Here is an 11,082-nt window from a genome sequence, read left to right on the forward strand (position 1 = left end):
ACCAAGAATGTTTCCCTGCCCTCCCCTTCACTGTTTGATCACAAAACATTTCCTTTTGTGAAGGGCACTGCTTGTCATTGGCTACTTGGGTATTTTCCTATCTTCCTGGTGGTGGAAATTGAATAAAGATTCGTGCACTTTGTGAAAATAAAAAAAAAGAAAAAGAAAAGAAAACAAAAAAAGAAAAAAGAATTTAAAAAAAACAAGAATGTTTCCCTGCCCTCCCCTTCACTGTTTGATCACACAGCATTTCCTTTTATGAAGGGCACTGTTTGTCACTGGCCACTCGGGTGTTTTCCTATCTTCCTGGTGGTGGAAATTGAATAAAGATTCGTACACCTTGTGTCTCTCACTGTGTCTCACACCTGCACACACACAACATGGGTGCTGGGGAAAAAAGAAAAATAAAACAGGGGTGTAAAAGAAAAAAAAACAAAAAGAAAAATAAATAGACAGAAATGTTTTGTCACTGGCCACTCGGGTGTTTCCTTTCTTCCTGGTGGTGGAAATTGAATAAAGATTCATACACCTTGTGTCTCTCACTAAAAAAAATAAAAAATGAACAAGAATGTTCCAACTCTACTTTGATTTAATCCCTGCCCTCCCCTTCACTGTTTGATCACACAGCATTGCCCTTTGATGTGAAGGGCACTGCTTATCACTGGCTACTTGTGTGTTTTCTTTTCTTCCTGGTGGTGGAAACTGAATAAAGATTCATGCACCTTGTGTCTTTCACTGTGTCTCACGCCTGCACACACACAATATGGGTGCTGGGGAAAAATAAGCACCACCGCAGTTAGGCGGTAGTGTGGGGGTAAAAAAAAAAGAACAGAAGTATCAGGCATGCTGACAAAAAAAGTAGGAGTGTTAAACATCCTGTTCACTTTAAGAGCTGGCTCTGAGAGAGTTGAATCAGTGTCAAGAACTCTCCACTTGTAACAAAAAAGAAGGAAAAAAAAAGGAGTGTCACATGGGTGCGGGGGAAAAATAAGCACAGAAAAGAAAAAGAACAGGAGTGTCAGACATCCTGTTCACTCTGAGAACTGGCTCTGAGGAAGCTACATCAGTGTCAAGGACTCTCAACGTATAAATAATGGGTGATTTGGTGCCAGGATATTAGCCTCTGTGGAGTTACTTCTTCAAAGTGCGTCACCTCACACTTTTCAGGGTGATATTCTATTTACCACTGATCTGAAAAAAAAGGAGTGTCACATGGGTGCCGGGGGACAATAAGCATTGCCGATATCAGGCAGGAGTGCGGGGAAAAAAACAACAATGTTTTGATTTAATCCCTGCCCTCCCTTCATTGTTTGATCACACAGCATTGCCCTTTGAGGTGAAGGGCACTGTTTGTCACTGGCCACTCGGGTGTTTCTTTTCTTCCTGGTGGTGGAAACTGAATAAAGATTCATACACCTTGTGTCTCTCACTAAAAAAAATAAAAAATGAACAAGAATGTTCCAACTCTACTTTGATTTAATCCCTGCCCTCCCCTTCACTGTTTGATCACACAGCATTGCCCTTTGATGTGAAGGGCACTGCTTATCACTGGCTACTTGTGTGTTTTCTTTTCTTCCTGGTGGTGGAAACTAAATATTCTTGCACCTTGTGTCTTTCGCTGTGTCTCACACCTGCATGCATACAACAACAAAAAAACAAGAGTGTTCCAACTCTATTTTGATTTAATCCCTGCCCTCCCTTCATTGTTTGATCACACAGCATTGCCCTTTGATGTGAAGGGCACTGCTTGTCACTGGCCACTTGGGTGTTTCTTTTCTTCCAGGTGGTGGGAACTGAATAAAGATTCATGCACCTTGTGTCTTTCACTGTGTCTTACACCTGCACACACACAACATGGGTGCTGAGGAAAAAATAAGCACTACCGCAGTTAGTGTGGGGGTAAAAGGAAAAAAAATAGGAGTGTCAAAAGTTATAGTCACTCTAAGAGGGGGCTCTGTGGAAAAACAATAAACAGGAATGTTCCAACTCTATTTTGATTTAATCCCTGCCCTCTCCTTCACTGTTTGCTCACATAGCATTGCCCTTTGATGTGAAGGGCACTGCTTGTCACTTGCCATTTGGGTGTTTCTTTTCTTCCTGGTGGTGGAAATTGAATCAAGATTTGTACACCTTGTGTCTTTCAGTGTGTCTCACACCTGCACACACACAAAAAAGGAAAGAAAAAGTAAACAGGAATGTCAGACATTCTGTTCATTCTTGAGACGTGGCTCTGAGGAAGCCAGACCAGTGTCAAGTACTATGTGTGTGTAAATAAAGGGTAACTTGGTGATTGGATACCAACCTCTGTGGAGTTATTTCAGGAAGATTAGAGAGAAAGAAAATTAAAAGTAAGCCAAACAGGAAAATAGCCTAAACAAATCCCCTGTGGAGAAAGATGAAATGCCTTACTGTGATGAATACAAGTAACTGATGAACCAATTTTTAAAAAAGGGTGATTAGAGAGACAAAGAGAGATCTTGGAAAATGCATAGTTTATCAGAAAAAAATCATTTCAATGTCACAGCAGCAAGAGTATAGTCATTGAAATGGATTTTAACACTGGCAATAGTTTAGTTATGTGCAATAGCTGACATTTAAGTTTTTTTAACTTTGCCAATAGTAAAGGTTAAGCCAATGCCAAGTTTCCAATTTCTTCTCAAGCGCCAGCTGCGAGCTACTGCTGAGTGGAAATAAAAGTAAGAAGAGTTGTAAACTGGCTGCAGATTTGGTATCACTTATTTAACACTACCATGTAAAGTCAAGACCAATCCTGATATATCTGCTTGTTAACTAAAAGGATTAATCTGTGGCTTGAAAAAAAATTGATTACTATGTGGGAAAGAAAATGTTGGTTACAAGACAAAAAACATTTTGACACAATTAGATCCTGAACTTTTTATTAATTCAAGATTAGCTAGTCATACCCTCATCCCTTAATGGAAATTATCTCTGTGTTAGCCATGTATAATTGGAATGGTGGTAATGAAATTCTGCTGTGCACAGGAGTACAATAAAACACCCTATTAATATTGATGCTAGCAACATAAGTAAGGTGACCGTGTCACCTTCACTACAGTCCTTATTAATAGACTATAAAAGGACTAATCTGCAGAGGTTGATTGGGTCCATGAGACAATGATGGCCATTGATGGTCAGATTAGCAGTAAAATAAGAAGCAGCAAAATATGTACACAATTTATCTTCCAAAGCAGTATTAGAGTGTACAATATGAGAAATTTTGGTGAGAATTTCAGTATATCGATGGTTATTAATTCTGCATGACTGCTCATAATTATAGGCACCACATGGACATAAATATTGGATTATTGCAAGTCCTTATGAAATATACAGTCTTATGAATATATTTTAAATTCTTGTGGCAGATCTGGCTTCAACAGAGGGAAAGAAAATGGCCTTCACTTGTCAGTTTTTTTGGTGTCAATATGTGAGTCATTAGATTAGATTACTTACAGTTTGGAAACAGGCCGTTCAGCCCAACAAGTCTATACCGACCCACCAAAGCGTAACCCACCCAGACCCATTCCCTACATTTACCCTTTCACTTAACCTGCACATTTTTGGAGGAAACCTACGCAGACATGGGGAGAATGTGCAAACTCCACACAGAAAGTCGACTGAGGTGGGAATTGAACCGGGGTCTCTGGTGCTGTGAGGTAGCAGTGCTAACCACTGTACCACCGTGCCGCCCATAATTGTATCACCGTGCTGCCCAGTCATGATGGTCATTAGTTCAGAACATTTCTGCCATTGGAATAATTCATATAAATCAAAACTGCTACTAGGTAACATGATCAGAAGCTGTAATAGAGATGATGTATCATGCTGTGTTTTCAAATAGGAAGAAAACAGATAACCATAAGCAATCACCAATCTACTGCTCAGACTACAGTATACCAAAACATGGGGCAGAATGTTCCCTCCCTCGTGTGGCATGAGTAATGGTATATATGATAACAAAATGGATTGAGAAAAAGTCTCCAGATTTGGTCCTCGAGCTTTAGATTGCAACTTCAGAATCTCACTCTTCACTGGCCACTGCCTTACTTTCATATACTTGCATCTTATTAATGTTCCAGTTTGCCTCATGTGTATTGAGGTTACAATTCTTTTCTCCTTCACTGAGAAACTACATGGTGTAAATACCCAACAGGTAAAAGAGAACAAGTACCCAGCGGCTGCAACTCACTGAATATATATCCTGGCCATCATGCTACCACTTCTTCTGTGCAACATCCCTGCATGCTGTATGGTCATCCTCATTGATCCTTCATCCATCGCAGCATTAGTAAGCCACGAGCCTTACCATATCATCATAGCTGGTCTTGGGCTAACTAAGTCATGATTTTAGACCCTCAGCATACTTTTTACCTGATGGACATCTATAACTTGCATGCTTCTTTCACTTTGTACACAGGAACAGTCATGCAGCTCATGCATCATTAGCATGCACCTGAAACCTCTTTGTTTGCTTCCAAAGCACATATTACCTTTAACACTGAGGGTGATATCTTGCTAGGCTCTGTGTGATGTGGATTATGGTGAGATAAATGGTAGAATGTTTGGCAAGGCGTATCTCAATGCTGAGATCATCTCACTTTTTTCAAGTAGCATGGCGAGATTCCTGCTCAGCAGCAGTGAGTTCCCAATTGATGCTCATTATTGCTTTGTAAATACCTTGTCAACAGCCCAACTTACAATGGGTTATGATCTCACCAAATTTCCCATGCAAACCAGCTGTCGAGAAAATTCGACATGGAAACAGGAGCAGGTTTTTGACAGGTTCAACTTGCTATTTGCTTCAAATGTCTGACATGTCAGACACTGGATAGTAACATCCCAGACACACTCCATGGGCACAGGCCACATATGATCCACATCCATGGACATTGACATTCAACTTGTGACAGCCTATGGATCCTCATGTCACATGTCTGATCCATTTACACGATGCTTCTGGACTTCCATGATGCTGTCCTTGCAACTATCATTGTAATGCTGCAGCAAAGACACTTTATGACACACACCCAGCTCAATGACTGGACCACGTTGCATCTCTGGGCTCTTCATGTGATGTCATTTCACTCACTAATTCTGACCCGACCTGGATGCTCTCAGAATCCCTGTTTTGCATTTTCTTTCCTTGTCTCTTTAGCTAGAGGCACTAGGTTCATGTTACTACAATCTTACCTTGCCATTTAGCATAGACGCGAAGCCAGGGAGTTGGCTAAATTTGTCAGCAGGGCTCAGTCCAATCAAATGGGCTAGCCTTTGCTCAGGGAATCTTGGTGCAATAAACAAAAGGCAACCTCTGAGACCAGTGCAGTCCATGCTCAGATCCATTGCTGATAAGGGGTGAAGATCAAAATGGTGGGTAGCATATCACCCATCTTAACTCTTTCTGCCCTGTTGTGAACTGTTTTGCTCCTAAAATGAAAGAAAGACTGCTAGTATGGAAGCTGAAAGTTGGTGACATGGCTCTTGGCATTGATATAAGTGTGGAGGCTTCATTGAGAAAGTGAGTCATGTAGAGTGAATGGTGTCGCAGGCTGGGGTGGGTGAGTGCAAGTGAGGATGATGTTGTATGCATTAGCAATAGTGGTAGAGCTTGAGCCTTGGTGGGCGGTGGGAAACAGTGGCAGAGTGTAAAGTATCAGAGAGAAGATGGTGGCACGTACCCTGGCAGATTGAAGACATTCACATTCTCCCTACAGTACTGAGCATTCCTCCAGGTGGCTGAGACTGCTCTAACCTTAATGGCAACCTCAGACCATGGTGGCATGGTCTGGCACTGTGGCCTCCATTGCTAGTTCTGGGGAAAGAGAATGTCTTGCCTCTGCATAACCACTGTCAACTTTGTTGGGGTAAATGTCATGAACCATGCAGGGCAGCCCCTGAAGTGACAATGCTTGCCCAGATACACAACATTTGGTGTTGGTGCAGGAGATGCAGTTGAATTTTGGAATCCAGGTGACTGGTGAGTTGCTCCAGGAACAGCGTGTGACAGAAGTCAGATGTGATATTTGCTATAAAGGCTCGAATGTCAACTAATTCAGAGAGTTTGGTAAGATACAATGAAAAAGAACATTTGACATTGTGGCCAGAATCACTTGCGGAATTCACACTTTGTTCAAAAAGTACAAGGTTCAGATCTGAGTTATGGTATGTCTGCCTTTGCAGTTTAGCTTGTCATCAATGCACAGGAAAAGACCAGCAGCTTGACACCAGACCTAAGTCAATCTTATCAGTCAAATAGGCATTGGATATGTCATGTGGCACTGTGCCATAGAAACTTCAGGGCTGCAGTTACATGCAGCAAACACTGCATATGTCTCAAACAAATGGCCATTTGTTAAAATAAAAGAGGATGAGTCCTTAGTGGAGTAAGGTGCAACCATAGTCAGTCAAGTGATGCTGTCACAATATGTCAAGAGCCATATTGAATTACACTGCAGGGATTGGCCACAGTCTTGCAGGTCAAATGAAAGCAGTCTCAGCATTTCAGGCATGTCAGGCAGAGTCCTGTTGAGTCTTTAATACATTGATGGCCAGTTTTCCTGTAATGAGACAAAGGCAAAGAATGAATATGATAGAAGCTGATGCAAGTGCAGTTAGTGGTCATGCAACAGCCAGAAAGGGGGCGAAGTGTCCCCAGTAAGTAAATAGGAAGTATAGATGACATGAAGGGCTAGTAGTTTGGAAGGATGAGATAGGTGTGAGTCATTGACCGGACATGGTGCATGCAACAGTGATATAAGCCTTAACGAAATTCATATACAGTGGCAGTATTAGAATGAGGTGGTGCCTGAAAGTGTGAGATGGCAGAGAGAAGATGGTGGCATTTACTTTTGTGGAGCTCAGAAGATTATTAATGTTCTTGAAGCATTTCTGGGCATCTCTATTGAGTCAGGAAGCAGCACTGGCTCTTGTTGCAATTCCTGTCCTGACTGTCTGTCTGATGGCATGGCCTCCTTTGGCAGTCAGCAGAGAAGAAAGGACTGACCTTTTCTCCACCATCCATTCAAAGCAACTCCAGATCCCTGTCCTGGAAGCAGGGAGCTTTTCCTCTGACACATGTTTAGAGTCAGTCATCACTGTATGAGAGGTAGTCCTGTTTTGCCGCATGTTATGATGGCAAACCTTAACACTACATCACCAACAGATATATAGAATTTTTAATTACAGTACATGATTTTTAATAAGTGGCCATACACCCAAGAATGACTGTGAATATGGATTCTGAACAATGTAATCCAGTGACTGTTTGGAAGACCTTGGCCTTCAGGAAGACGCTTGAATGTAATACTTTATGGGTCCCATGGAAGCTTCAAACAGAAGGATTTCGAAAAGGTAGAAGTGCAAGGCAAACTTCAGACTGTGGACATATGTTTAAAGACAAGTTCATGTTTATCCTTTCTGGAACATGCAATAAAGATGTTTAAAACCCAACTGAAACCCTGACCTTGTCTGTTAATGTACTAATGTGCTCATGTGAACTAGTGTCTTGTGAAGGTTAGAGCTTGAAGACAACATTTGAAGACACCTGTTCTGTGGATAAAATGAAAGATGCTTTCTTTCTCTCTCTCTCTCTCTATCTCTCTTCCCCCCATGAGTGCTGCAGGCTAGACATCATCAAAAGGAAACAGGGCAAAAGAATTGTTGCTAACTTTTAAATCAAAACATCTCAAAGCCAACTGTTCATCTATCAATATCAGTACTATTAGTATTGCCCAATGTAAAGGCCATAAAGTGTCAACGTCTATTATTCACAGAACCAAGAGACTGATTCACATATCTCAAATTTGTTTATCATTTTTTAACTTTCGTCATTTTTGGATCCACCGTTCATTTTTAATTTGTGTCCACGTGTGTTAAATTTTTACTTCTTCTGATGTTGAGTGACCAATAACTGCATTCTTTCTTTAATTAAAGAAGACTGGTATACAGTTGGGCCTTAAATATTGTGCCAATCGCACGTAAGATTGTAAGTGCCAGCAATGGCAAACACATTTGCCTCGCTTGCTTCATGCTTCCCCAAGAAATGTGTCCAGTAACTCATTTGCATAATTAATCAGGCAAAAAGCCAACATACATGAAAAAAACTTTGTTCTCAGCTATGGGGGAACTCACTTGTTGCCATACTTTAGGTGCAATTGGGAAACTTCAGCCCAGAGAATTTAAAAATATCAAGCAGTATTTCACAAAGAAGATGATGATTACATTTGCTGATATTACTTTATGTCAAAACATATAATGCTCAAAGGAATCTCAGTTCTTTCTGAATTTTGTAAAATTATTAATTTTACAAAATTGTACCTAAACATTTGACAGAACTTTCGTTTTTGAATTATTCTGAAACTTCTGATTCAAAGTAAAATGCAGCATATTAAAATCATGTCATCAAACCCATATTATAATGAAAGAATATTGATCCTTTCATTTCCACACTGTAAGTAATCTAAAAAAAAACATGATGATATATTTTTTGTGTCATAAATGTTAATACATTATAAGTAATAGTTGTTCCACCTAATTTAATAATTAAATTGCTGTTTTTTGGAACTTGCTAGCAGAACTTGGCTACCATGTTCCCTACATTGTCACAATGACTACAGTTCCAAAATCCTTTATTACCTATATTAGGGCTTTGGGATAACTCAAGGCCATAAAAGATGGCTTGCAAGCACAGTTTGTGCCAGGACAGCAGTTTTTAGGGCACGTTTTACTGTTATTACTGTAGTGTAATTTGCGTACCTTTACATGAATTAAAGAGTTGTATTATTAATTAATTCTGATAAAAGTACTTTTGCATTTATATAGTACAAGTAAAATGAATAATTGATCAAATGAGGCTAATATAATGCAAATTCACAAATTTCTGGGATAATTCAGATCTTGCTTTATATTAATCAAATAAACTGCTGCTCCATGATTTTTAAAAATAGTTATGTCAGGGCAATTTCACAACATGGATACTTTTGGATTCAAATTTAGTTAAAATTTGGTTCCTCTCTTCATATAATTGCTTCTCTGCTTACTTATCTCTATGCTTGCCCCAACATCTTTATCTTTCTCCTTCATTGAATTGATTACTACTCAGGCAGTGAAGACAAAATTCAATCTCAACTTCTCTTGTCAATGTTTCTGCCTTAATTTGTGCAATTTGGTAACAAGGAATACCCACAAATACATTTGTATCTCTTATTTGGAATAAGGGAGCAATTCAGTAGAAGGTGCATTACAAAAATTCACCAAAATCCCTCAGACAGCATCTTCCAAACCTATTAACCATTACATCAAAAAGGATAGGGTGTAGATACATGGGGACAACATCACCTGCAAGTTCCCTTCCAAGCCACTCACCATTTGCTTTGGAAGTATATAGCTATTCCTTTCATGTTGTTGGATTAAACTCCTGATACCCTCTACCCAAAGCACCGTGGCTGTAAATGCAGATAATTGACTACAATGGTTGCAGAAGGGAATGCATCATCATCTTCTGGGGGACAATGAGGAATGGCAATAAATGCTGGCCCAGCTAGTGAAGCTCACATTCCATAAATTTTAAAACTAATGAAGATGAGATTTATGCCAAATACTGATTTTCATTCTACAATCTGAATAGAACCTTTAAACACTGACTGATCTAAGAACCTTGTCTTCAAAACCATGGACTGCAATGAGGAAGAATTGTTTTTAAAAACAGGGATATACCAGGATTACTGCATAATTTCACAGTCAGGAATTTGATACCAAATGCAATCTCTATTTTTGTGCCTATGGTCTCTGCAATGTACAGCTAATAAGGAGCTGAGCAGTTGTTTTCAAGTGTAGCACTTGGGAAGAACCTCTAAAACAAATTGAAGACCTTTTTAAGCAATTGCAGAGTGCTGGTCTAGTGATCAATTTAGCCAAAAATGAATTTGCAAAAGCAAGAGTGACTTACGTGGACCTGTGGTTCAACAAGAACAGGTGTGGCAAAGGACAGAAAAAGTGAAGGAGTGACTAAAATTCCCGGGTCCTAAATGAGAAATCATCAGGTTTTGGGGAAGGTGGGGATTTTACAAGGCATTTGTGCAAAATTTCAGCATGATAGCTATATTTTAACAATTTGTTAAAGAAATACACAAACACTTTATGATTAGCAGAATATCAAAAAGCATTTGAGAAACAGAAGGCAATCTTAGTAAATAAGCCAGTATTGGCGACTCCTGATTTTTCTGGATCTTTGAAAACGTTGATGCTAGTAATTTGGGGATGGATGCTGTCTTGTTGCAGGATGATGAGGCATGGTGGCTCAGTGGTTGGTACTGCTGCCTCACAGCACCAGGGACCCAGGTTTGATTCCAGCCTTGGGTGACTGCCTGTGGAGTTTGCACAATCTTCCCGTATCTGTGTGGGTTTCCTCCGCGTGCTCCAATTTCCACCCACAATCCAAAGATGTGCAGGTCAGGTGAATTGGCCATGCTAAATTGCCCACAGTGTGAAGTGCATTAGTGAGAGAGAAATGGGTCTGGGTGGATTAATCTTCGGAGGGTCGGTGTGGACTTGTTGGGTCGAATGGCCTGTTTCCACACTGTAGGGGAATCTAATCTAATCAAAACCCATTGGAATACTTCTCTCAGAAACTGAACCAGTATCAGAAAAAGTACTCTATCATGGAAAACAAGATTTTGGGCTTTTTGTTAGCTCTTCAGCACTTTGAAGTCAGGGAAACAAGGAAACACTCATTTACATTGATCCTAATCCACTAACCTTCATTGAAAAGTTTAAGAATTGGACTATAAGATTGAGCCTTTTGTAGCAAACATTTAATGTAAACATAGTTAATATTAGTGGTAAAGATAACATGATTGGGGATACATTATCCCAAAAGTAAAACGCTAAAATATGTTAAAATTTAAGAAATATCTACATTTGTATTAAGGAGGGGAGAAGAAATAAGTCATAAGTCTTGTTCACCTACCACCCTACCAACCTTCACATAAACCAAATCATCCGCCAACATTTCCGCCACCTCCAAATGGACCCCACCACCAGGGATATATTTCCCTCCCCACCCCT

Source organism: Chiloscyllium plagiosum, chromosome 2 (assembly GCF_004010195.1).
Source record: "Chiloscyllium plagiosum isolate BGI_BamShark_2017 chromosome 2, ASM401019v2, whole genome shotgun sequence".
In the NCBI taxonomy this organism is placed as follows: Eukaryota; Metazoa; Chordata; class Chondrichthyes; order Orectolobiformes; family Hemiscylliidae; genus Chiloscyllium; species Chiloscyllium plagiosum.